This window comes from Simochromis diagramma, unplaced genomic scaffold (assembly GCF_900408965.1).
Source record: "Simochromis diagramma unplaced genomic scaffold, fSimDia1.1 OVJJ01000421.1, whole genome shotgun sequence".
Classification (NCBI taxonomy): domain Eukaryota; kingdom Metazoa; phylum Chordata; class Actinopteri; order Cichliformes; family Cichlidae; genus Simochromis; species Simochromis diagramma.
The window spans coordinates 3,986,029-4,013,654 of NW_024387250.1; the positions used below are offsets into that span (position 1 = coordinate 3,986,029).

General features: G+C 39.4%; 1 long non-coding RNA gene across 1 annotated transcript; it reads right to left on the reverse strand.

Annotated features, from left to right (window-relative positions):
• Positions 1 to 19,067: 19,067 nt before the first annotated feature.
• On the reverse strand, positions 19,068 to 27,341 carry LOC120714715. The gene is made up of 4 exons (XR_005691492.1): positions 27,216 to 27,341; positions 25,386 to 25,473; positions 19,377 to 19,478; positions 19,068 to 19,297 (listed from the first exon to the last, which is right to left on the reverse strand). It is a non-coding gene; the product is annotated as an uncharacterized LOC120714715 (long non-coding RNA).
• Between the last annotated feature and the right edge of the window lie 285 nt (positions 27,342 to 27,626).

Here is a 27,626-nt window from a genome sequence, read left to right on the forward strand (position 1 = left end):
CGCCCTTATGTTCAGATATGGTGCTTGTTATGGATTAACTGCAATGACTGATTTGACAGGCTATTTCTCTCAGTCACACCCTTCCAGAAGGGCTTTGGAGTTCCAACTAGGGGAAGCTCCAAGCACCCCATCCAGTACAAACAGCAGTCAAGGACCCAAAGACATAGGGACATAGGTAAGCAAACATAGGGAAGCAACCGTACCTGTCACCTGTGAAAACCCCAACCTACAGGCACCAAACCGAAGGCATACAAGTATAAACCTCTACAGGAGAGCGGTCTGATATAGTCACACATTCATTAATAGTATATTCATATTTCAAACTTCTCAACTTACTTGGAAAAGACACCTCAGGAAAACAATGTTCAAAATGAGTAGTTTACGTTTGGTTTTCATTATGTTAGATATAGTAGCTTCAAAGAGTATTCAGATTTAATGTTTGACCTTCATGGTAGCTATGGTGACGCAAAGATCATTTTATTTATATATTCTTAAAGCTCTGACTGTGCTCCTGGGTACACTGAGAAGATGTGGAAGAAACACTAAGAAACTTTGCTTTGTTTTACATTTACATAATAAAAGTATTTAAGCATGAAGGAATTAACAATCACTATTACAGAGCTTAAGAAAATACTCGGCTGAGAGGGAGGGCTACATAGCACCCCAAGCACTGCTCACCACTTGTCAAATATCATTATTACTGTAAAACATGGTGTTTCGAGGTGTTTCTCTAGAGTATAGGAAGAAAGGGGGTCAGTCATAACTGACATAACAATAAATGCAATCAAATATAAAGAGATCATGCTGGAGACAAATCTCGAGAGTGAGACTGTAGCAAGAGTTCAGCTGTAAAAGCAAACTTACACACACTGTAGTTTTAGTTTAAATCATTCTCATAAATTTGCAATTGCACAAATATGGAAAACTTTTGGAAGCAGATATCCAAAGGTTTTCCATATTTATAAATTGTAGAGCAGAGGTCTCAAACTTTAATGATCTGTGGGCCACTGCTTACGCTGTCATCTCATTGGAGGGCTACTTTTCTTAAAGATATAGGATTTTGTATGAATGATAGAAATTACATACGTGGTGAACCACAAATATTTCCAGACATACATTGTTTTCTTTACAATAACTCTCTCGCTGAACTAACACAGCCAATCCCAAACATGTTTGTACTCACTGCTCATTGTGCCTTCATACTAAATAATTTTTTGCTTTTTAAAGAACCTATTTTAACATTGCACTCAACAACAAACAAATCCTCCCTAATAAAAAAAGTCACTTCAAGGTCCAAATTGCATTATATTTCTTCACGTCTACATACGGGCCGCAAGTAGGGTTGACGTGGGCCGCAAGTGGCACCCGGGCCGCGAGTTTGAGACCCCTGTTGTAGAGTATCCAAACATGGTTCTGGTAGTGCCAAATCTGAGATATTCTCTACACATTTATGAATGATCTCTCCAGCAATCAGGTTTTTTTGTGTCGTGTACCACGTATATAATTTCTTTCATTCATACACATTCTTATATATTTAAGAAGTATATTATCAGATCAGATTGGCTGCCCTTCACTGAGAAGATAACAACACTATAAGAATTCAATTAATTTCTTTCAATTCAGTTGAATTCACTTTATATAACACCAAATCACAACAGCAGCCACCTCAAAGCGCATTTAATTGTAATATAATGTGCCTACAGTAATGCAGAGCAAATCTCAACAGTTAGACGACACTCTTTGAGCGAGCACTTGGTGGGAGTGGGAAGGAAAAACCCAAAAATCCTCTGGCAGAACTAGGCTCAGGGATCGGCAGCAGTCACAGGTTGGCATCAGGGGAGAGAGACAGAACAAAAAGAAACAAAACAATAAAATCAACATAGTACAACTAACATACCGAACCTCAACATCTTTATCTAAATAAGAGGCTTAAGTTTCTGATTTTTATTAAATTGGAAAAATAATCTAAAAGTAGTATTTATTACCTCTTGTCATTATGAGTTGTTGAGAGTAGTCTGATGGTAAAAATGTCACTACCTTCTTAGGTGACCAATCTTTTCATAGTGTTTCATTGTTTTCTGTACCATTATTAGAATATTATTATTGCAGCATAAATATCACAACAATTTTAAACTGAATTTGGAAATTTGTTGTAATGTCATTCAGTAAAGTCGATGATTCTTATCAAAGTCAGTGAGACTCTACTGACCACTAACTTTGATAAGCTGCTAGATTTGAGTACAGTTCATGGCTGAGTGATACTTCATAGCTCAACTTGAGGACTCTCTCAGGTACATATCATTCCATCCTTCCTGATTATCCGGATATCCACTGTTCCTTCCCAGCATCATGATCATTCTGCTGTCTTGACAAGTCACGAGCAACTGAAAAATCAAAGAGCTGTCAGTTTTTTTTTCTCAAGTGCTTATTATTTCTCTAGGTTTATAATTCCTTATTATATCCTGCAGTTCCCATCCTCCAGTTGATATTTTGTCAACCCCCTCCTCTTGCTTCCCAATGTTGTCTTGGGTCTGAGGTTCAGAATTTGGCATTTCACTCTCGCTGAGAGATTAATTAGCCATCTACCTCTGAGATTGGTGTGGGTGCATCATGCCATTCTTCAGTTTTTCTTGTCATCACCCTCTCTCTCTCTTACACACACACACACACACACACACACACACACACACACACACACACACACACACACACACACACACACACACAGTCTTTTAATTTCTTCTTGTCTATTTTGTACTTTGTCTCATTTTTGTCCTTCCACTCTCACACTCATTGCTCCATTTGGTATTCTCACGAGAAACTGCAGCAATGACGACAGACTAGTTTCACACTCTGGAATAAATCAGATTGGTTCTGTCTTTGCATTTAGATCGAAAACTAAATGTGATAGGTGTCTACTTGACGCACTGAAGGCAGGCTGTGTTATTGAACAGTTTATTGGTATTCAAACCAAGAACCTACCTGCAAGCTGTACATGCTGTATGTACAAAGGATGTAAAGCAGGTAGGTCACCGGAGACAAAAGCTTAAGCCTTTGTTGATAAAAGAATCAATCTCTGCTGGAGGACAAGTGCAAGAAGGATTAAGCAGGAATTGCCGTGTTGTTTGACACATTAAAAAAAAAAATCTTTGAGCTCAGATTGGTGCCACACGAACAAAGCTAAAGGAAAGACCTTAAAAACGATGTGTATTGTCCCCCCGTTTTACCATAAATGGAAGAGAGATGACAGACCCTTAGGATGAAAGCACATAAATCACCAAAAAAATACAGCTATTCATAATTTTGTTCTCTTGGAGAAATGAAGCTGCAGAAGCTCCCTGGTCTCTCTCACTCTCCCTATAACTAACAGCACTCTATTTTAAACTTTCATGTCCTTCCAGAGTGAGTCCAAAGCTGAGTAAATGCTGTGGGAGGAGGTCTTGTCAGGCTTAGTTAAATAAAAACTGTGGTAAGAGAGAAGTAAGGAACCCACCATCAGTTCAGTTGAATTTTTTTTTTGTGTGTGTATTTTACACTATATTTGGTTAACAGCTCCTGTAGATGTTTATAGAATGTGTTTCAGGCTTACAGGATAACCACTTGAATTCTGCACAAATTTCGATATTTACTCACAACCCCAAATTAGATCCTGTAAGAAGAAAGAGGGAGTGAATGAAGAGAAAAGGTTGCAGAAGAGTTTGTTGTACAGTTAAAAATACATAAACTTGCCTCCTCGTCCTCCTTCAATGAGTAAAATGAACGGAAAAAAATAGCTGTATGGGAAAAAAACCCATTACGTGCTTATGTGTTTTTCAAAGCTTCTAAGTCGTTCATTTTGCATGAAGTGCATGCAAAAAGTTGAAATATTGATGCTTCTACAGTGATTGTAGCTACTAGGTTTCTATTTTCATTCAACAGAATCTTTAGGTTCAACAGATTTCCAGGCAAGCTCTCATATGATGTAGAACTTATAGATGATTAAAAAGGCCTTCTTTGATTTATTTACAGAGAACACACTTATTAAGAAGTTGAGGAATATGTTGTAGGATTTTCTGAAGGACAGCTGTCAGGAAGTCAAAACATTTGATAATTTCAATGCATGCCATTCCGGTCACTGAACTCTAGAGAACAGAGTTTTATAGTGTTTCACCTTCTAGGTATCCTTTTAATGTGACAAAACTGTCGCAAACATGGGGCTTATGTGGATAATGACTAATATCAGGAAGGCCAAAACCCCGCTGGCATCATTATTTTCAGTTGATAGCTCTTGGAACGCTGGAGGAAAATTATTTTTCTCCATCTTCCATCGCTTGGATTACTGAGCACAATGAAAACCGAGTGAAACTAATTTCTCACAAATTACATGCCTTACTCACCGTGCCAAACCAAGAAAGTGGGCAGTTTCTCTTTGTATGTGACACGGAAATGTTAACACACGTCAGAACGTAGAGTTGCTGAGGCGCGCAGACATCCATGAATAAAAGGAGCCGAGCAGTGCATAAGCCTTATATTTAGCCAAGCAGCAACTATACAGTACCATCTGCATGCAGTGCACAAAGCTCAGACTTAGCATGTATTTTTAACCAGTCCTTTTAATAGGTTGCTTATGTCATCAAAAGTACCCTTCATTTTCCCTTATACTCTATAGATAGTCTTCACAGTATTCACCATTACCTTGTGATTCTGTCTTAGTTGCTGCCTCTAATCAATAAAGCCACGAATTCCAGTGAATGACTGGACTGACTCTGGTTAGGCTGTAGTGTAGTTAGGTTGCATCTCTGGCACATGAACCCCCAGTTTCTAGATTATAATCTGTGGCATAAATTGGCAATTTGTGTAACTCAGTGCGTCCAGCCTGGTCATCGTCCATAAATCTGTTCTTAACATGGTGTAACTGTTGTCAGCTGCAACGTTTTAGTTAATATGCATCAATTGTTTGAGTTACCCTCTCATGTTGGGAGGATGCTAGATAGAAGAGTTTCTCCTACAACTGCAGCCCCCTTTCACTATATTGCTTCAGCTCCAGTTTTTCTTCTGCTCCCACCCATAGCAGCAGTAACTCGCTTTTTCACATCCACTTTGATTTCACACCTTTTCATTTGGGCCAGTGCACGGGCCTCTGAGCTGACTGCACTGACTGCCTGTCAGTCTTATCTGTTACTGATTCTGAGGACAAACCACCAAATATTGGAGTCTTTTGACTTCTGTTTTCTGTTTTTACATTTTATTTTAACGTTTTGCAATCACAGTATGGAAACTGTGCAGTATTGCATACACAAGGCCATGGATCTTTAGATTCTTAATGATAACTTAATTTATAACACCAGCTCTGATTAGTTATTTAAAAAATCAGGTTGCAAGTAAAACTGTGTACATATTTGTTTTGACGTTTTAGGAGAATTTGTACAGCTTTTTATTCTCACCTCTAAGGCATTTAAGCCTGCATCTAAAACTAGATGCAGTTGTTAATCTATAAGTCTCTATGATTCAGTTATTTGTAGAGCCACCTTTAGTAGCCATGACTTGAAGTACTTGAAAGACTTTATCAGCCTCTCACATTATTTTGGAGGAATTGTGTCCCACTCTTATGTACAAAGATGCAGACCACAGCATTTCATTCAGGTTGAGGTCTGGACTTTGGACCATTACAGCAGCTTGATTACTTACTTTTTCAGCCATTCTGTTATAAATCTGCGGATGTATTTTGAATTGTTGTCTTATTGTATGACACAGATTCAGCCAAGCTTTAGATGTATATATATTTGACTCTAGAATAATAAAGAGGATTTTATGGTCAACTGAATAACTACAAGGTGACCACATCCTGTAAACAAAGCCCAAATCATCACCCCTCCTCCACCGTGCTTGACAGTTGGATTTCTTTTCTAAACATGCCACCGTGCAGAGAAACAAGCCATACTGATTCAGTCTATTTCTATATTGTGCTGTAAATGAATAATTAACATACCAGCTGAGGCCTGCAGAATCGGAAATGTAACTCTTGAAATTTTGGCAATTTCACGGTCTGCCTTGGGGTGTGTTTTTTGTGAATTATGTTTCTCACTGCTGAACGACAGACTTCAGTTAATTTGGAAATGGCCTTATTGCCCTTCCCAGATTGATGGGATCAGTGCTGATGTTTTTGCATTGTGTTAGCAGTTGGATTATGCTCAATGGACTTTATCAGCTAAGGATCAGATCATTTTTATTATGTCCTGTTAAGCAAAGTCTTTAAAAATGATGGAGGGTGCACCTTTCTTCACTATCCAGTAATGCTGTATTCATTTCCTTATTAGTTTTCCTCATATATATATATTGTGGCTTTAAATGCACATAAAAGTTTCCAAACTCTGCTGTATGTTTTTGTAGGCTTTGCATGTTCAATGTCAAATGATAAATTCAAATGATAACCCTTCGCGTTCAATCAAACTGATCCAATTAGTAGAGAATGTGATAAGTATAGCTAAGCCTCACTGTGATAGCAGGGATTTGAGCTTTGGCAGCAGTAATTAGAGATGATTACTGCGTCACACAGATGACATTCTCTCATCCTTTACATTGAGTCAGGAAGCTGAGGCTTACTTCCTTTTTGGAGACTCCTCTCCGTAACAAAGTAAGATAAAGGTTCACTGAGATTACTTTGTGTCCAATTTTCTTCCCCTGCGATAAGAGACTAAAAAAGGTTTGTTGCTGCTCTCTTTGTTTTTGTGCTGTATTTGCACTGAGATGTGACGGGAAGAACGAGCTTTTGTCAGATTCTCTTCATGTCCCCTTTTTTCTTCTTTATACAACTTTTGTTTTTCTGTCTTATTCCCACTCACGTCCTCTTCAAACACACTCTCTTATTCCAACAGAACTCTCTTTCTTTTTCTTTTAGTTCATTTCCTTTAGTGTGCAGATGAAGGTAAAGGAAATCAATGAAGCTTTCTTGCCTTTCTTTTCTTTTTTTCACACATCAAAATTTAAAGGAAATTACTTGGAAGAGAAAGCAAACAAAGCAAAGGATCACGTGTCTGTAACAGAAGTATTATGAACTGGACAATGGATGTAGAGTGAAGATTCACATTGAGTGTTAATAATTGAGGATTTCATTCTTTTGCATGGTAGTTGTTATTGATAAATCTCCGTATGTGTGCCTGAGAGGTGCTCGCTCACTTGCCATGCAAGCTGGATTTCGTCTAGCTGACTCTTCAACTTCATTTTCATTTTTGTGAAGTGGATGAAGTTACAGGGAGGCAAATTTGGTGAGTGATCCAGATGATTAGTGAAGATTGTGTTGGCGTATCCCAGCAGCTGCGTTCTGTGCTGGCTTATGCTGGTATCCACCACAGTTTTTTTTTTTTTTTACCTCAGACATCTCAGAACAAGCAGACTGCAATAACAGGTCTGGGGAACCACTTCATTCTCAAAAGTGTTGAAAAAGAAATGACAAGCATGCACCTGGTCTTACTCCTCACCAGACATGCTGCCTCTGGGTTAAGAAACTGGATTCTCCAATTGAAAACTGCTCAGTCATAGATGGAGGCTTTTGCTCATTAGCAAAGTTCCTCACTGGAAAATTTGTGTCACTTTAAAACAGAGGTTGATGTTTGCTTACTTAATAAGTTTTAGGTCTATGGTGACATTGCAGGGTGAACAGTGCATTCCCTCAGCAAAGTAAATAAATCTCCCATTCAAGATTTTCTTCTTGGGCATATCAAATTTTTATTTCTTACTCTGCTGACACACAATCATGCCAGCCCAACGCAGTGAGGCAAATACAGTACTTGCCAATGGACAATCTTGCAGAGGAAAAACTCTTAAAATCCTCCCACCTGAGTGATTTTTTTGTTTTTTGGGAGCAGTCAATACCAGCTCATATTGTAGCCTATTCGCACTTGCTTCGGGCAGGAGAGGGCAGAATGAAAGCACTCAACTAAAGCATTTAAATCAGAGTTAAAATGAAGCACTCTAGCGGCCCACATATAACACTTTGATTTTTTAAAAGACTGTCACTGGTTAATTTGTGTACAACTCCAATTCCCAAAAAAGTTAGGATGCTGTGTATTTAAATGTAAATAAAAACAAAATGCAATGATTTACAAATCTCATAAACCCATATTTTAGCCCATTTTTAATTTGATGGCATCAACACATTAAAAAAAAAGGTTCAAAATGAGCTAATGAAATAGTAAAATCTCTGAGTTTAAACATTTGATATGCTCTCTGTCTTCTATTGTAACTAAAATAGGGGTTTATGGGGATTGTAAATCCTCAAATTCTGTTTTTATGTCACACAGTGTCCCAGCTTTTTTGCAACTGGGGTTGTATTCACACCTGTATTCAGACCCTAGACCCACAACTTGTTTTAATTCTAGCACCAAGCAGGATGTTTACATTGTCCATTCATAGTGTGTTTATACTGTGAATTCGCTGGCACTAAAACTGTTTTGGTTGCCAAGAAGCTCATTTTCTGTGCTTTGCTGCCACAAAGGACATAAACTCAGGATGACTGAAGACATCTTTGTGGCTTTTCCCATCGTCTTTACTGCAGAATTAAACTATTGGGAAACAGCCAAGACTCAAGCTGTCATGGACAATGACCTCAAAAAAGGATGTGTGAAAAGTGCTGTCAGAGAAATTGGGTTACAGCTATTGTATTCCATGTTTCTCTTATATAAGAGAAAAGCTTCCATGACAAAGACGCCATTCTGTGAGGATCCACAGAGAAAGTTTCCCAACAGAGCTAGCAAAAATGTGCTTCCTGTTCTCGTCTCAAAAAGCAGTCGTCCACCATTCGGACCAGTCTGACTTCCCATATAATGACCGTATCCAGACAAACAGCAAAATATTCTGCCATTGTGCTCCAAAGAATTCTCATAAATTAGTTCTCTTTTGCCAGAAAAAAAGGGCCAAAATCAGTGAGTGTGCATTATCCAAAGGCCAGTGAGCACATTTTTTGAGTAAATGCCATGTGTAAACGGCTCTACCACATGCCCCTGCACATTTACCACATGCCATTTTAACTCTCAAGGGGGTGTAGAGATGTGATTTGGGGGAGAGCCCTGTTTTCCCTTTGGGCAATGGTGAGATGGCAGAGTACGGTTGAGCATGACTGATAACTTTGCATTGTAGATTGCCACCAAGAGGAGGAAGAGCGATGCGTTATTGGTCCTCATAATGCAAATCAATGTACTAGTTAAAGACCAAATATACTTTTAGTAGGATGCTGATGCAAACAGTGCCAAAAACAATTTAGATTTTATCCAGTCCTTTAAAGATGTCTGTGATATTGCTGTTTAGTAAAAACTAGAACAGATTGTTTTTTATTGTCCTTGAATTTAGAATTAGCCTGAAAATCCAGTTTCACTGATTCTGCTGCTACATACAAAAGCATTTTAGCTACAGTTTTACTAAAGTCTCTTGTAGCTCATAAGAATACTGTCAGATATTTTTTAACCTGATCAAGACGCTGAACTAATTAAGCAGCTGCTTTAGTTCTACTTTAGTTAGCAAGAAAGAAAACTGACTGAAATGAAAGAACAATAACATCCTCACCGACTAGTCCAGCAGTGTCTTTTGAAATGCAGTGCTTTCTTGTGTGAGGCAAGAAAGACCTTAGGCAAGAGACAGCTCTTCTATGCCTTCAGCATTGACATTAAACGTGACAGCACTGCAGTACCTTTCCACTGTTATGTCACAAAAAAGTAATGGCAATATTGAGACATATAACAAATAGCAGAACAGATGGACGACGCCCCTGAGATTTCCCTTGTTAGGAAATTACCCTCAAAACCTCTTTTTTGCTCACAATTCTCAGATTTACAATGGAATTAGGAGGGACACACGTCCTTTGAAACTACAGCCAGTAGCAGACAAGAGGATTCTCTATACCCGGGGAGATCTTGGCTAGCGGAGCTGCTGCTTCAAAAAAACCCACTGGCTGTATTTCACAGGCCAGTGACCAGCCACCACTTTAATCTTTGAAGGCAGCAGCTATCTCTTCTCTGTTCCTCTCATTCCACTCGTCCTTATCCATAACCCCATTCTCTCCATGTATAATACTTTGCTCTGCTCCGCACAACTGTAGATTTCCCCTCCCACAGCTCATTTATCAAGGTGGGGGTTGTAATGCCTCAACTCGATGGGCTTCCCAGAGGGGGGGGGACAGGAACAAGGGATAAGAGGGATTGAGAGGAGAACTGTTGATGCCAAAAGGATAGTGGACTTCCACTTTAGGGTGGCTTTGGTTTTTGGAGACTGATAAGGTCTTTGTGTAGCTTAAACCATGTTCCCACTAGAGGAAATTTCCCCAGAGAGTATGGGAGCGGTTGTGGGATGTGCATTTTAACTACAGCAGGGTCTAAATTACATTTCGGGGAAATAATTTCATCCCTTTAATAATCACCACTTGGGGTGTAGCACCTACCAAAAGTATAGGAATCTGAGGTAAGGCTTGCAGGACTGAACACTTGTGATGACTGTGTGTTGGTCTTAAATTTTGGTTTGTTTGTATTATTGTGTTAATTGCTTGTTAGTTTTTGGTTGTGCATTGGTAACTAAACAAAACCCAGATTTCTTGATATCATTAGTAAAAAAAATCTGTTGTATTTCTTTATGAAGAAGTCTGCTGTTTATTGCAGAGCAGGTGTGCAAGGTGTTACGCTGCAACATAATTAATCTAGTTTTGTATATGCTTCTAAGAAAATCACAGTGGAAGTCACAGAAAATAAATATAGCAATATATGGTGCCTACTCAACTTTCCTTTATGGATTGAAATATGAAATCTTCAGCTTTTTTTGCTTGGGGGGGATTTTTTTCTTAAAAATAATGGGGATCAACTCGAGCGCATAAAGAATGATGTTGACTGCAAATTGATACCAAACTTGTAAAATAGACTCAAGAAAAATATTTAATCTCGCTCCACTTACCTCCTCTTGGAAATATATCAGGAAGGCTCTGCTGCCTCTTTCTAATCTTCTCCTTTTCTTTTGTGTGTCATTCATTTTTAACCTCAACGTCCACCCGCTCATGCCTCCTGACACACTCTTTTACCTTAAACCCCTGCTTTCCATTCTCTCTCTTTACCCTCCTGCTCCATGTATTGTATCCCCATTCTTTTTCATTTGCTCAGACCCATTCTTTTCTTCTCCCTTGTCTATCAACAGCAGACCCAGGGTCACCGCCAAAGGGAATGCTGTCCAGCTTTTGATGAAACTAACTCAATCTCAAGGACTTGCTTTACTTTTCTATTTTTGCAGCTGTGCACCATTTGTATCATGCTCTAATACACTCTTGCTTTGTGTCTTTCTGACTTTAATTAGTTTAGTTTCACTCTTAATGCATTTTGTTGTGGAAATTAAATTGCAGCCCAGGAGGACTTTGGAGAGTTTCCATGACAAAGAATAAAGCTAAACTTGGACATTTCATTTAAAACTTGTGCCTTTAGAAATCTAGAAGAAATGACTGATGTTGTTAGCAGTCATTAGGTTTATTTTGAAACCACACCTTATTCTCTGAACTGGCTGCATACATCAAAGACTCCCAAATAAAGCAATTATTTTTTCTCCATGAGTTCCTCATCATTGACTGAATGCAGCAGCCAGAATACTTATAAGGTGGCTGATTCATTGTAGCTCGTGAACTAAATATAAACTGCATGAAAAGCACCATTGCTGCACTGTTAGCTCAGCTATGATTAAACACTACTCCTACAACTCATTGTTTACAATCTAACAATAGATTCCTGTGCCTTTTTTGTGTGACACTTTAGTTTGATCGATGATAAGAGCTATTTGAATACATCTTCATTTTCCTGGATTAGTAATAGTATTACTAATGGCTAAGAGTTTAAGTGGGCAAGGGTTACTGTGTCTAGCAGGAGATAAAGGGATGGAGATAATAAGACATGCACAGGGATGAGACAGTGGACAGAACTTATCAACATTTAGAACATTTTGATATAAATACACAGTTTACTGTTGATACTCCAGTCAGTGGGGAAGCTGTAGATGTGTGGCAAAACTTAAAAACAAAAATTCAATTCATACAGCACTGTGCAAAAGTTTCGACCCACTCCACATTTCTTTAAATTTTGTTAGGAAAATGGGAATGTAACCCCAGTCATGAAACTTGACACACTGACGTGGTTTGCAACAATCTTTATTAGTAATGAACACCATTTCTGCACTGGCTCACAGGACAGCTCCCCAGCCAACACCACACACACCTCCCCAGGTCCCTGCGTCACTGGAAAAAAGGAAAGCCGTGATTACATGATGAGGTGCAGCTGCCCCATCAGCCTCTCTGGTGCTGCCCCTCAAGCTTGCTGCACCACCCCTCTCCTGCAGCGGAGCCGAAAACCACAACCCTACCACAGGTAAAGAAGTGCAAAAAGCTGTTGAAAGACATGCAAAACACAAATGGAAAGTATAAAAGGCAAAAACAGTGATTGTACAGTTCTAATGATCTTGAAAGGCAATATTTTATATGATCATCTTTATCCTTCAACACAGGCTGAACTCTCTTAGACAAGCATTCTTGTAATGTCTGTAGTCTTCAGGAATAGTTTTCCAGGCCTCTTGAAGGACATTCAAATCTCTTCTTTTGCTTCGTGGCTGCCTTTTGTTCTGCTCTCTGTCAAGATGATCCTACATTTCTTCAATAATATTGAAGTGCTATACTGGGGAAGGGTGGCTTCTTGACAGCCACCCTTCCCCAGAAATATCTGATGAGGCTGTGGTGAACATGGGATGGATCAACTGAAGAGCCAGATACATCTCTCATGTCCTGTGTCAGGTCTTTTTCCAATTTCTTAGGGACAACGCTTTCAGATACTATTCATCTGTTGTAGACAGCTTTTAGCTCTATAACTTCTTCTTTTGCCCTCCATTTGTCCAGTGCAAGTTTTTGTTTTTTTGGAAATCAACTTCGTGGATCAAAAATCCTATTTGATGCCTGTCAAACTGTGAATTGAAATCAAATAAATAAATAGTAACAATTTGTATCTTTTTGCAACTTTGCCAACAATGTGCTTAAAAATGTTTAAATGTTTTCAATTTAAAATTGGTTTTTCGGTAATTTGTCTGTTACGTGCAGACACAACATTGGTTCATCCCTTGAGTTAGGGGCCTTTTTCATGCTTGAATAATTCATGGGTCAAAAAGAAAATTTCTTTGAAAATGATCAGGTGCAAGGACTGAACTGAAAATGAGTGCGCCAGTGTCCCAAGAAAAACTATGGAGGACCTTCAGGAGGCCAAGAGAGCTACTACTCAAGATCGAAAGTTGTAAAAAAGGTGCCAGTTTAGCTCAGTAGGAGAGAAGGTGACCTTAGAACAAATGGCAGAAGTGCAGCGGCCCGTGCTTGTGTCTGACCCTTTGCCTCGTGTCTTCACTTTCTCTCTCTCTGCCCACTTTTCTGTCTACCTTCACTGCTCCACTGTTGAATAAAGGGGAAAAAATGACAAAACTAAACCCCTCAGCAAAGTCTAGCTCATTGGATGAAAAATATAAAGAACTGTGTGGCTACACACTTGTGCACAGTACTATAGGTGGAAAGAGGTTTATCCTTTTCCACTCTGAACCGAAGAATAATATTCTGTGGTTTGGAAGTATTATGTTTATAGGGTTTTGTTTTGTTTTGTTTTTTTCTTCTTCTTCTGTTCCCTCAGCAGTTGTGTGTTCTGAATATTTTTTCACTTGTACACCTTTCGTTGTTTTAATTGTCGCCTTTACGGCTGTGTTTTGTGGCCCTGATTAGTTTCAGCTGTGCTCTGTTAGTCAGCAAGTTTCTCTCAGCAGCCTTTTGTCAGTTCGTCTGTTTGTCAACCTGTTTTCTCTGTGTCCTCTCACATTTTCAGAGTTTAGGGTTTGTTTGTTTTTTAGGTTATACAATATATTTCATATTGCTGAAAGTGAATAACAACTCAATCAAAAACACATACTGTATGCATGTGCTGTAGTCCAGTCTGCTTTCAAACGACCTATTTTTAAGTTTGAAGGAATTAATCCCTATTAAATCTTCATTTTGAAATGTAATCTCCTAAATGCTATCTTTCAGGGGAATTGTACTCAAACAAAAGTAAATTAAGGACGTATTCTGGAGTTCCTAATCTTTTCCAGGTTAAGCTCTGTCCCCAACTTAATCACTTAATCTTCCATCTATGCCACCAGCTTATACTGTTGATGCATATCTATTAGTTCTAGCTGGGCCTGTGCTTCACATTGTTAAAGTTTGACCTTCAGCATCACTTCAAGCGCAGATGTAGCAGTGCATTGCTCATGGGCGCAGAGGGTGACTAATCTACACACTTTTCTGAGAGATTTCACACTAGATAAGAGAATTTCATCCACTGAAGCCTTTCTTTCCCTTATCACTTTCCTCTGCTCAGGTGGAGAATGAGGAACTCCAGCCACCCTGGGATTAGAAGGGGAGTCTGTGTTATGTAATGTCGGCACCTTTGTGTCCCTGTGTGTGTGTGAGTGTTTGTGTGTGTGTGCATGTACTTGAGCGTTTGATTGCATGTCTGTACGTCTGTTTTTGGCCACTAAATGAGTGTTTTTTAGTTAAATACTGTACTGTAGCTACTGTATGTGTCTTTATGTGTAAGTACGCAGGTGTGCCCTAGCAAATCTAATCCTCCAGAGAAAACTCGATGAAGGTCTGATTTATTTGTGGAGTAGATTCATCTTGCGGATGGCACATCTGCTTCTCTGCCTAGGGCACTGAGCACACTCTGGATTTGTTGGCTCTGTGCTATGCAAAGACAATAAGTAGACACACTCGCTGCCTATTTGTACCAAGTGAAAGCCCTGCCTAACTGTAATTATGTGTATTCGAAACAAGCCTGCCTGGCTTGTTTCGAATCTTTTGTCGTGAACCTAATGCATCAGTATCTACTTAAAAAAGAACCTGCAAACCATTAAATACTGTACATTAATTGTCATTAACAGACACTTTAAATACTTGGGATCCTCTGAGTTTCAACAATCAACTTGTAAGGAGAAAATTGGTGTTTCTTTTTCTCTGATATTGCCAGTCTCTGATTTACAATCGATGAGGACTGTCTTGCGTGATTCTGTGTGGGAATGCCTGCATGCATGTGTCACTTTGAGTGGTACTGCTTGTTTGCGTGGGGGATCCTTTCTGACTTGTTTCTTGTGCTGTCAGAACATATTGTGTGTGAGTGATTACCTGTCATCTCAAGCCTTGAGCTCTGCTTACTCCCTTATCACACCACTACTGTTGCTTTTGCGGGCTCTCTCACTTTGTCTTTCTTCCTCACCCCTGGCAGCCATCCTTCTCCTTTCGTTTTTCTTCCTGTTTGTTTTCTTCTTCTCCTCACTGAGCCTATGCATCCTTCAAGACATATGAAATCAGGGTTCTTAGATCTTTCTTTTATTTTTTTAAATTTCCCTTTATATACATCCAACCACCAAAAACAAAAAACTTCCACTGGAAAATTTGTCTGGTGCTGTGCACAATTTTGCCTCATTGCTTTTTGAATTGTTTAATTTATTTTCAATATATTTAATTCCTTTGGATTTATTAAGTGTCTCAGTTTTCTTTAAGTCTGCTCACAGGGTTATGATGTAGTAGATGTATATAGCACTAATGTGCACTGAATTTGAATTACATTTCTATACTTAAAAAAAATAAAATAAACAAGAATATTTAATTGGTCTCTTTGGCTATATCTTTGGCTTGGACATTGTTGTGCAGGGGTTTTATTTGTTTTGCATCTGCATTATGAGAACAAATGACCACAGCTCCTCAAATCAGGCATAAATATCTGGAGTTAATGGGAGGGAGTATGGTGGAATTGGTGTATTGATTGTGATGACCGCCCCTCGTCACAACAGTGTTCCCACAAATCTCTGCCTAATGGCTGCCCTGGGTAATAATACATCTGACTCTCATTACTGTTTATTTTAGAATGCTTATGTTTGCATGTACTGTCTAAAGTACTGCATCATTAGTCTGGCGTTAGTCAAAGTAATGTTTGTTTATGCTAAGAGCAAAAATATATATGTGCACATAAATAATGTGCTTATATACATATACGTGTGTGTGTGTGTGTGTGTGTGTGTGTGTGTGTGTGTGTGTGTGTGTGTGTGTATTTCTAGAGATTTCCATGATTGATTTTGCCATCTGTGTGTGAGGCTGTTTGCTGCATCAACCAGAGCAGCTTTTAACAACTGACAGTGTGTGTCTGATTGTGGCACAGACACCACCTCTGATACTGTGTGACATCTTCTTATTGTCTGCTGGGTAAAAAGTGTCACAATCTGTGTTAGAAAGACTAAAGAATACAGAGCTAGTAAAGGATACAGGGTTTAGAGCCACACTGGCGCTTCATTAAAGGACCAGCTATGGCTAATTCCATGCAACTAATGACTTACCAGACTTAAAGGATGCTAATGAACGTCATGGCTTACAGGGAAACTTGAACTAGAGAAAAGTCATTGTTAAGTGCTAAATAAGAAATTCTCCTATGGAATAAAACGTCTATTGAAAGTAATGACGGTCTAAAAGTTAAGTTACATTTGCAGAAGCTTTAACTTTCTATTTTTTTTCTCTACTATCTTAAACTTAACATGTAGAGCTATGCTGGTAAAACCCATGTAGACTGCTGATGTTAAAGCAGGCAGAAGATTTGTAAATGATTCCAAAGGTGGCATTTGCATTGGGAAGATGTAGCTGTGAAACCACAACACCTGGTCAAAGGTATCCTCAATGCAAGCCAAAGAAGCTGGAAAAAACATACCCCCAAAAAATCCATCAAAGAGAGCAGCAGGAGTGGCAGAAGTGTCCAAAATCAATAGTTTGGTAGATTCCGAGAAAAATGTTTGGCAACATAAATGGCCTAGACATACACAGAAGACAGCAGTGTTTAATGATCGTAAGATCCTTTCCATGGCCCAGGATGAGCATTGCAACTGACCAATCCAGTTGCCTGTGCAATTCAGGAAGTATTAGCCAAGAAGTTAGCTAATGCTATTAAAAACTATCATAAGCAAACTGACATGAGTAACCTAAATATAGCTTACAGCAACCCTAACCTAAACATAAAAACAAAACCCACTTGGAACATTTACCATTTGTTCCAGAGGCTTTGGATATTTGGCTCCAGGTATTTAAATTCATCTACCTTTAACTTTACCTCTTTACCTTCTTTATCTTCTTGTAGCTTCACTTTTACACCTGTCATTCATGCACGTGTTCTGTTTTGCTTCTCCTGACTTTCTTTCCTTTTTTTCTGAAGAGCATACCCTCACCTCTCCAGGCTCTCTTACTCCTGCACCCTGGTCTCACTATATGTCACTGTTTCATCTGCGAGTATCATAGTCCATGGACAATCCTGCCCCACTTCATCTGCGAACTCGTCCATCACCACCACAAACAAGAAGGGGCTCAGAACAGAGCACAGTTCCTGTCTGGACACATGATACTATGATTAGCCTGTGCTAAATGAATGGGAAAGAAAAAAATGAAGATGAAGTTTGAAATGTGCAAAATCATCTATAAGATACTCTGGTGTCAGTGTGATGAGGTGATCATCCATTGCCTGGATAAATGGTGTTAATTGGCAGACAAATGATGAAGTTTACACACCTGAACTTTGTGCTCATATTCATCAAATACACCAAAATTCATTCTACAGTTTTCAAAGTTTAGATGGACAATGACGCAAAGCACACCATAAAAGAATCCTCAAAGTTTTTGGAGATAAAGAAGTGGAGTGAGCCATTCACCTGTTTTCAACCTAATTAACTCGCTGTAGGCAAAACTAAAGGTAGAGAGACTCATGAACAAACACATTGTGTCCAACTAATTCTTAGAAAAAGAATGAAAAATTATCATTTAATTATCTTTGAATCCTTAAAAATAGAGAATTGTTCAATATTAGATAATAAATTAGATTTTTTTTAATCCAGTCCCTCAAATGAAGCTGAAAGTCAACATTTTAAGGCAATATTCATCAAATAACCAACTGAAATAACAAAAATTGTGTCCAAAATCATGTTAACTGAGCTGTGTGTGTTCACAACAAAGAAATCTGCAACAGCATGATTATAGAGGGTATATTTGGGGCTAGCTTTTCTTGTTTTCTTGTTTTTTGATTAACACTACATCTACTACTTCCATATAGATCTGTCTCCTAATCTTCAGTCTGTGTTGCCATGTGGCACTAAGCTAGTGGTTAGGTGACAGAGATCGGGTGAACTCCAGTGAAGCGTCCCTGTTTGATGATAACTCTGCCCTGTGGGAGGAAACAGCAGGAAGCCTGAGCCAGCTTGGCTCTTGCACCGCTCCCCTCACAACAGGTACAGGAGGGTGCTGAGCTGAATGCTGATCATCTGAGCGTCTGACTGGATTTTGTTTAAGACTAGAAATAAAAGAAAATAGCTGAGATAAGTGGAATCCGTGTAGATTTAGTTCATTCTAAGAAAGGTTAGATCATTAAAATATTAACTGATCTCAACTTACATGAGATTTGTTTTAAGAAATCTTTTGATAGCAGCTCTTCAGGATGCAGTAGACCTCCTCAGCCTGCAAATGATTTGTGAGAGTCAGTGAGATGCAATGAAATGGCTCCTCTGCTTTGCCAGTGGTGTCACATATATCCCATGTGCATTCTTTACTGCTAGGTCATTATAAGCCCGCACACACAGTGTGGTGGCATTTAAGGACAGATGGAAGCCTTGGGGCAGAAGTTGGGTTGCACTGCAGTAGATAGGGAATCCATTTAAATTCCCCGGTGTCAATGAGGGACACAGTCTCCATAAATTAAAGTGATGACACGCCACTAGTTTATAATATTATTGACTACACAAAGTAAAATGCCAATCTTAAGTGGGACAACACACAGAGATGGAGCCTTTATGGATAGCAAAGCACACTGATTACAGTGCATACTCGCCTGGGAATCAATAGACCACGGCAAAGTTTCGAGCTGTGTCATTGAAAGAATAATGATTAAATGTGAAGCAGGCTGAAATCAGAAAACATCTACATAAATAAATCTCCACGAGAAAAAAGGAAAAGCTGCATTCATGAGACAAGAAAGGTTCAACACAAACATTTGAAACAGTTTTATTGATTAAAAAAAAAAGTGCGCAGAAAGCAACATGTTGTCATAGTGGTCCAGACTGGACTCAATGTGCAGAATTGGGACAATTGTTCAAAATATTTATTTACAATAATTAAACGTGCAAGACAAAGAAGTTTCAGTTAGCGAGGGCCAGGGTCCCACAGACACATCCACAGAAATATCTCTCTCTCAGCAACTCACTGTTTCCCACTTCCAGGTTTCTGCAAAGAGGAGAACAGAAGCTAAGATAAAGTTGCAGGGCAAAAACAACAATCAGGTTTCAACTGAGGGTCTTCCCACCTCTTAATTAGGAGAATGGGACTCAGATAATTGCTAACAGGTGAGCTCATTACTTCCAGGTGTGCAGAATGCAAGGCTGGGACACCAGAGGAGGACCCGCCCCTGAAAACACAGGTGTGATTAACACACAAACATGCACAGTCACCAGCACTGAGACAGGTTTTGGGTGACAAATAGTGAGAGAGAGAGGGCGAGCAATAAAGAGAAGAGAAAACATAGAAATGAGCTAGCCAGCACAGGAGCACTGGAGGACCGTGACTTGTGGCTCCCTATCTTTATTAAACCCAAGTTTGTGGTGGAGCCTCAGGGAAAAATAACCAGAGGGGAAAACAAAATTCATGTCTTTTACTCTAAAATGATCAGACAGCTTCCCTCAGACTTGCACCGTGTGTCTTATCCATCACAGTAAGTATACTACAAACAGGTGCTCTGCCAGCCCTGATTTAATATCCTGTCTGTCAGTATAAGTCTTTATGTATATACAGAATCCAGAAGGTTTCACTTGATTAGGAGGCCAGTGGTCAGTGTGAATGAACCAATCAGCAATGAGCAGCTATGATTTGGAGTTTGTGTCTCAGGCACCACAAGAGGAAGTGAAGCTTAGACAGCTGGCATACATTAGGTTGTGCAAAATTCATACATTTTTGCCTAGCACTAAACGAGCTTTTAGAGATGTTGCTCCAATTTTCCTTTTAAATGGACAAAACAAGCATATTATCAGTTACAAAAAGCATAAAAATCTCAGCTTGTTAAATAATTAAGAAGTAAGAAATGTAACAATACTGATATATTCACTGCATTTATTTTCCATTCATCATCATCATCATCATCATCATCATCATCATAATAATAATAATAATAATAATAATAATAATAATAGTACATTGTGTGAAGCATAGCTTGAATGAATGCTGTTGCTTCACAAGGCTTTTGGTCATCCACCAAAGAACTGCTACAGAAAAAGATGACCAGAGTTACTATAGTTCATCTAAAGAGGGAATGAATGTCTGAACCACATTTTATGGCAGTTTGTTTGAATATTTTTTTCTCAGAAGCATGAATGTGAATCTCCCAAAGGAAAAGTCTCAAAAGTCATTAGGATTAATAGTGTGGAAACTGGACCGGATAAATATGGTAATGAACTGATTCTTATATAGTGCTTTTCTACTCTCCCGGAGTACTCAAAGCGCTGTATACAACATGCCTCATTCACCCATTCGCACCCACTCATACAAGCACTTCCTTCTATACTTAAGTGCAATCTAAGCATTCACACTCCGATGGACGCATCAGAGAGCAACTTGGGGTTAGTATCTTGCCCAAGGATACTTGGTATGCAGACTGGGGAAGCCAATGATTAAACCACCAACCTTCCAGTCAGTAGCTGATCTGCTCTACCACCTGAGCCACAGCCACCCCAAATATCTTCACCAAATTTTATAAGTAAGTGTTGAGATATGTTGTCATAAATGAAAACAAATAAAATGAAAATTTCACATGCAGTATTTTGTCTGGCACTATTGTTTTGGAGAGCAGCAGCAACATCTCTAAAATGACAATGGGAAACGGGCATAACATCGAGTAAAATTAACTGAATCTACATGCATTTGTTAGCTTAAAGCTAGTGAGTTTAAAAAGACAACCAAAGAAGTTAAGCAGCAGCAATAGCACAGGATGCAATACCGCTAATCTCTGTGGAGAAGACGGACTGATTTGTGCTTAAACCAGACCCCAGGAGTTGGATTCAGGAGTCACATGGTAGGCAATAACTAGATGTTGGACAAGGCTGGGAAAATGGGTTCATCCAAATCTGGTTATGCAGCTGTGTTTAAGGAGCAGTGTTTCATTTTCATGCAGCTTTCTTGCTAAATAAAAGCTTTGGTGGATTAGCAAATTCTTTCCTTTGCTTCAGATTGGTGATGTTGAATGTTATAACTCTCTGATATAAACCGCTTCAGAGCTTAAGGTTTCTACGATTAGTATTAGCGGACACCAACACTGGTGGCCATAGCTCATTGGTTTCTCATCTCTGCACGTTCTAAACCCTTTTTGTGGGATTGGTGCCTTTTGGAGAATATTTCATGTGGTTATCTGATACAGTACATGATATAGCTTGTCTGTGTTCCAGTTTTGAGTGGTAGAATTTTCATACTTTATTAGTCTGTTACTTATTACATGTGGACATTTGCTTTTGCAAGCTGATGTACCAGCTGTAATACATAAACTGCCATTTCCTAATATAGTCACCACTTCCTTTTCTCTGTTAGTCTTAGAAGATGCATGACTTTTATCTTGATCAGCAAATCAAAGGAATCTACTGTATCTTGCTCTGTCCTGTGCCTGCGTTGGTTTCCATCATTTCCCCCCACTCTGTGGGTTGTTGTCCTTTCTGTCCAGCAACATCCTGTTTGCTTTCCCTGAAAAAGCATGTTTCAACTGAGGCAACCCACCAGTTCCCTCTGTGTTTCCCTCCAATTTAATCCATCTACTACGGGTTAGTTTCATAATGTTGTTTATTAGCTCTGTTTGTGCTCGTGTCAGACATTACCTCCGTGGGTCGCCTGTCATCATTTTTTTAAACTGGGAAGCCTGCGTCCCATTAGGATCTTATTTCTGGAAGTGTCCCCCATAAAGGAAATGAAATACAGTACAGATTCAAACAAAGTGTTTTATTATTAATGACATTTTAATTTACAAAAAGAAGCAGCAAAATTTCATATTCTCTAAGAAATGCATGCATTTTATTTTTGCCTAATTTAACAGCTGAAATTACATATTGATATAAGTAGAGATTAAAATTTTGATGAATTAGTTAATTGTAAATTTAACCAGCCACACAAAGAGAAGCTCAGTCAATCTTTGTTGCATTCCCATCTGTCTTTCCTCCACTATCTGCTCTTTTTCAGAATTAAATAGCCCTTCTGACCTGTGTGCGACCTCTTCATTGACAATTCTTTTCCCTGCTTAAAGCCACGTGCATGTTTTCACTCATCACCTTATCAGTGTTTATCCACTTTAACGTGTTCTGTCTCTTAGCTCGTCTTTCATTCGAGTCCATTCACTCGTGGCCTGCCTGACTGTGCATTGTTTCGGTTCAGTCTCTTTATAGTAAATCACAGCAACACTCATTACTTCAAATAATCAGAATTATTCTGTAGCTGCTTGGCCCCACTGAGAAGGAGAGCTGTTGCCAAGATTAGCAGTAAGGGCTCTTCCTGACAGCTATGTGTGGTGAATAAAGCAGAGGCTAATCCTTCCTCCATAGCTGTTGGCTAGATGGCCATTTATGGGTGGTTTGGCTGTTGTGCTCTCTTTCCATCTCCTCTGTTAATCCGCAGGCAGCTGAAGTGGTTGATGAGATGCTTCGGCACTTCTCGTATAGGCACAAACAAACCCGCATTCGCTGGCAAAGCCTGAGCATTATGCACTCTGCACTGAAATGTATTTGTATTTTTTTTCCCTTTTGTTTGTGTGTACTATATGTACACGTGAATATGTGTGTACATAGAAGTAATATCCTCCAATATGAGTCACAGGGTGGAAATTAAAGCCTGAGATGATCCCTTCTTCAATAACCAAACACTTCATTTTGACAGATCATTAACTAGACATTATCTTTCATTAGGCGCCTCTGCATTACTTATTCAACACCCCTAGGACACACATGCACGTTCACAATTGGTGCATACAAACAGATAACACACTTCACACACATAGGAACACACACTAAACAATGGCTGATTTGACACGATGCATTTGAATCACTTAACTCGAGCATTATCTGTGTCGCTGGGTTTGACTCAGAAGGCTGTTCTGACCATTAAGTCTTCATGCTGAAGTTAGAATTATCTAATATATTATAGAGTCAAATCGAATTTCTATAGTTCCCATTCATCTTTTTCATTCTGCGCTGGTATCATAGCAGACTGATCACGCAGCCACTTTACAGATGGTCAGAGTAATTAGATTGACAATGAGTAAGAGAGCCGGCAATGTTGTAAAGAGCATCCTGATAAAAAAAAGGGGGGGGGCTCTTAAGAGCATCACGAGAGAGGAAATCATCTCACCATGTAGTGGTAATTCAGATGCCTGCTGCTCCTGTCTCTCACTGCGGAGACAAGTGGAGAGAGACTGAGCTATGACAGCAGGAATGCAAACCCGCTCCCCCTCCACCACACTATCAACAACTTTGGCTGCAGCATGAAAACAGCCCTTGGGCGACATTAATGGGACAACACTTTTCAGGGTAGAGGCTGGGGTAGAGAGTTTCCGGCCCGCCAGACTCCATCCTTTTGTCTGCTCGGCATATTGACATTTTTCCTGTTTGCTCTCTCCATCATATCCTGCATCTACTCACCGGTCTTTGCTCTCCATTCATCTCCCTTAGTGGCTTTTTTTCCCCCCTCCCCTGCTCGTGCCTATAAAACCCATGCGCCTGCTTCAGCCAAGCACACCCAAGACATCTATCAGAGGATGATTTTATGGGCTTTTCTCCCCTACTAATGGCTATTTAGCCATCCTCACCGAAGCCAGGGCGATTTGTTATTCTGAGTGTTTGTCCAACACATTAAAACCATTTGCACTTATGGCACATTGATGAAAAATATGAATGGGTTTTATTGTTAAGACAATTCATTTGAGGCAACAGATCAATGACACATCAGGGAAATGGGAAGTGATAATAAGATTGCTGTGGAAAAACGTTGAATAGGTAACAGATGTTTGTGGATTCACTTTCTAATCAATATCTTGACATTAAACCCGCCTCTTTCTCTTTCTCGCTTTGATTGACTACATCCATATAGACATGTGGATCCAGTGTATTTGGTTGCTGCTATTGCTTGAGTACATGAGCTGGGGTTACATTTCTCTGATGGAAGGACATGTATCGCATCAGCGCTGTGAGGTGAACATGAAACCAGGCAGTGCTCTTAAAAAAAAAAAAAAATCAATGTAGATTCACTTTGAACATTGACTGTTACACCCGAATAGAAAACACCAGGTGATTATAAAGTGATTATTGTGTGCTTCCAATCATGCCTATTAACTTTGAATTTCAGCGGTGTTTCATCTTGGACGGTTAAATTGAGAGCAATGCAATCAGGTATCCAATAAGCAAATCAATTTGAGGTTTCTGGTGTAAACAACAGCCTCTTGGTCCACTTAATACCACTTGTTTTTAGCCTGGGTAGCACCGGAACTACATGTGCACTTGAGTGAATGCTCCAATGCATGCACATCTTTTCAGACAGCGTGACTCTTGAATACATTTTGGGCATATTTTGCTATTATTATTATTATTATTATTATTTTAAAGCACAGAGAGGGATGACAGTAACAGAGGGGGAAAAAAAAGACGATTCTCGATGTTCAACCAAGGCTGCTAACCTTTTGTGACGGAGGAACATTGCATTTCATGGTGAAATAGAGGAGTAGGCATTCAGTCAGAACATTTTTTTTTTTTTAGAAAACCTAATGCATCTGTAATTATGCTATTTATCAACATCCTCCAAAATATAATGTCCTCTTCATCTTCTTCAGCTGCTCCTGGATCATTTGCCTCAATCTCACCCGATCTCTTAAATCCTCTTCTGTCACGCTAAAGCTCCGCATGTCCTCTGTTACTCCATCCATGAACCTTCTCTGTAGCCTCCCTTTTAAAGTCCTACCTTTCAGCTCCATAGCATCCATTGCCGAATATATCCTCTACCTCTCCTCTGTATCCTCCAAAATTTTATGTATTTAGCAATTTTGTTTTTACAACTTAGCACCAACATTTTGTTTTTAAGTTAGGGTTACATCATAAAATAAAAACCACAATTATTTTTTTCTATGAAGTTAGCTCCTTCTAAAAATAACTCGAATGACTTTGAAAAAGGAACACGGCACATAAAAGATGAACGATTTGGGCAAACACCAACTGTCTGCTGATTAACCAATCACAGAGGGCACCTCTGAATAATATGCTCCAGCCTTAATGTGTGTGGCTGCGTGAGTCTGTTTGCCTACCTTTTTCACAGAAATGACTCCACTGTCTGGTCAGAGAGGACGTGTCTGGGACAGACTTCACAAAGACACATGGCAGGACTGGAGAAGACTGCAAAAAGGCAGAAAACACTTGTAAGGAAAAAAAATGAATGAAGACAGCGAGTTAGAGAAAAAGAGCAAGAAAAAGAACGAAAGCATGCACTTTACACTTTTACACTCATGAGTAATTCATACAAGCCTCTATTCCACCTGGTTTTCTTGCCTGGGAGCCACTAAACATAAAGATATGCAACATTATTCAGCTGGTCTCTGTGGTGCTCTAGACCTAAAGCAAAAGCAGGGTTACATTATAGCAAGACAGCAAGTAAAAAGATTGGTTATAAATTCCCAGACACCCACACTGTGCCACTGAGATGACAGACAAGTTATGGCACGACTGCATGTGTGTGCCACTCTGTCTCAGGGGATGTCATCCCTCAGGCAAAAGGTGACGTCGGTAGCTGCAGCCCAGCTGACATCTGTCAAAAACGATCAGGATTTGAATCCTTCCTTGAAACACTAAACTAACCTGTGGGTCATGGGTTACACTCTCCTTCTTTTACTGGGACGACATCATAGTACAGAATGAAAACGATTTCAGTCAAGTGTGATTACACATGGAGAGGGAATCAGTTCATGTTTTCTGAAGGTCACACACTTGTCCTTTTTCTGAATTGCATAATTGCATATCAGCGGCTTAGAGGAGGGGTTGGATGAAGATGCAGAGAGAGAAGGGAATGAGCACGGTGGGGACGTGCAGTGAGGGAGAGCACACAGTCACTTTGGATTAGGCCCAGAGCATGTTTGATGAAAACAGAATGAACTATTAGTACAAGGTTAAGATGAGAATAAACCACTAAAGGACTGGGGATGAGCTAGGAAGAGAATCTGCAACTCTTTTCAAGTTTAGATGACAGTATATGGTTTGGGGACTACTGCCCTGGTTATTAAAACTTTATAAAAAAAAATAATTGTATGGGTCTGAAAAGCATAATGTATGAAACAACTGTAGCTGTGGAGTATGAAGCTTTTGTATTTAGGTTTCATATATATAAAAATAAATACATTTCATGGCAATAATTAACTTCTTTGATATATCTGGACAAACATTTCTTGTAAATAAAAGTGACTTGCTCAGACAAATGATGTGATATTTCTACTGAACGTCATAATTTAAATACATTACCAAACAATCACATGGAAAACTGAGTACACCCCTACATTTATCACACCTTAAAATCCATGAAATTGGAATTGGGGTTCCTGATTAGGTGCTCGCTTTGCTGTTATCACATATGTCTAATGACCTCTCGAAGGCCTTCAGAAGAAGTTGTGGATCTTATTTAAATATATCTATAGATCTATAGAGATCTTCTATCTATCAACCGATCGATAGATATGTGTATATGAGAAACAAGTTCCAAGTTGCCTTTCATATAAGGCAACTTGGAAATAAAGAACTAAAGCTCTGAACAAGACTGAGTGATTAGCATGAGCTGAACTGTGAACAAACCTATGAATAGTTAACATGAGCTATGAGATTCTAGACTGGGAATAATTAAATGCAATGTATATGAACAGTGCGCTCCGGGCTGAGCGACTGGATACAGGCGCACAGGACTGATAGGCAAACTGTGATTGGAGAGCTGGTGGTCTAGGGCATTTGTCAGGTGAAGTAATGCCAGAGGGGGGGGGGGGGCATGAGGTAGTGGCCTGAGTGAGTGGGTCAGTGGAGAATTGTTCCAAGGAATCCAAGGCAGAGGTGCAGGGAGGGAGGCAGGTGAAGCTAAAGAGCATGCAAAGCAACGTTACCAGCTATGAGTGAGCAGAGGAGACCAGCGTCCAGGAGTGAGAGGTTATGGCAAGGTTTGGTAGGTATTTCCTGTGATCCGACTAAGTTAGCAGATACTCTGACGAAGGCTGGTAGAGAACGTTGGTCATAAATACAGCCGGTCTGATTAGCTTCAGGTGGGAATCCTGGGAGGTACGATGAAGGCTCCACCCAGAGGAGGAGAGCAGGCACTGTGGAAAACCCACAGCCTTAAGAAGTCAGGAAACAAAAACAAAACAATATAACACAAAGTAAGTTAAACTTCAAACTGTCGTTCTGTCTGGTTATGAAGCAAAAGCTGCTGTGAATCCATTTCAACTACTAATGAAAGTGACAACAGGAGCACTTGAGAGGCAACAACAAAACAACCACAAAGTGAATAGTTTTGCTTT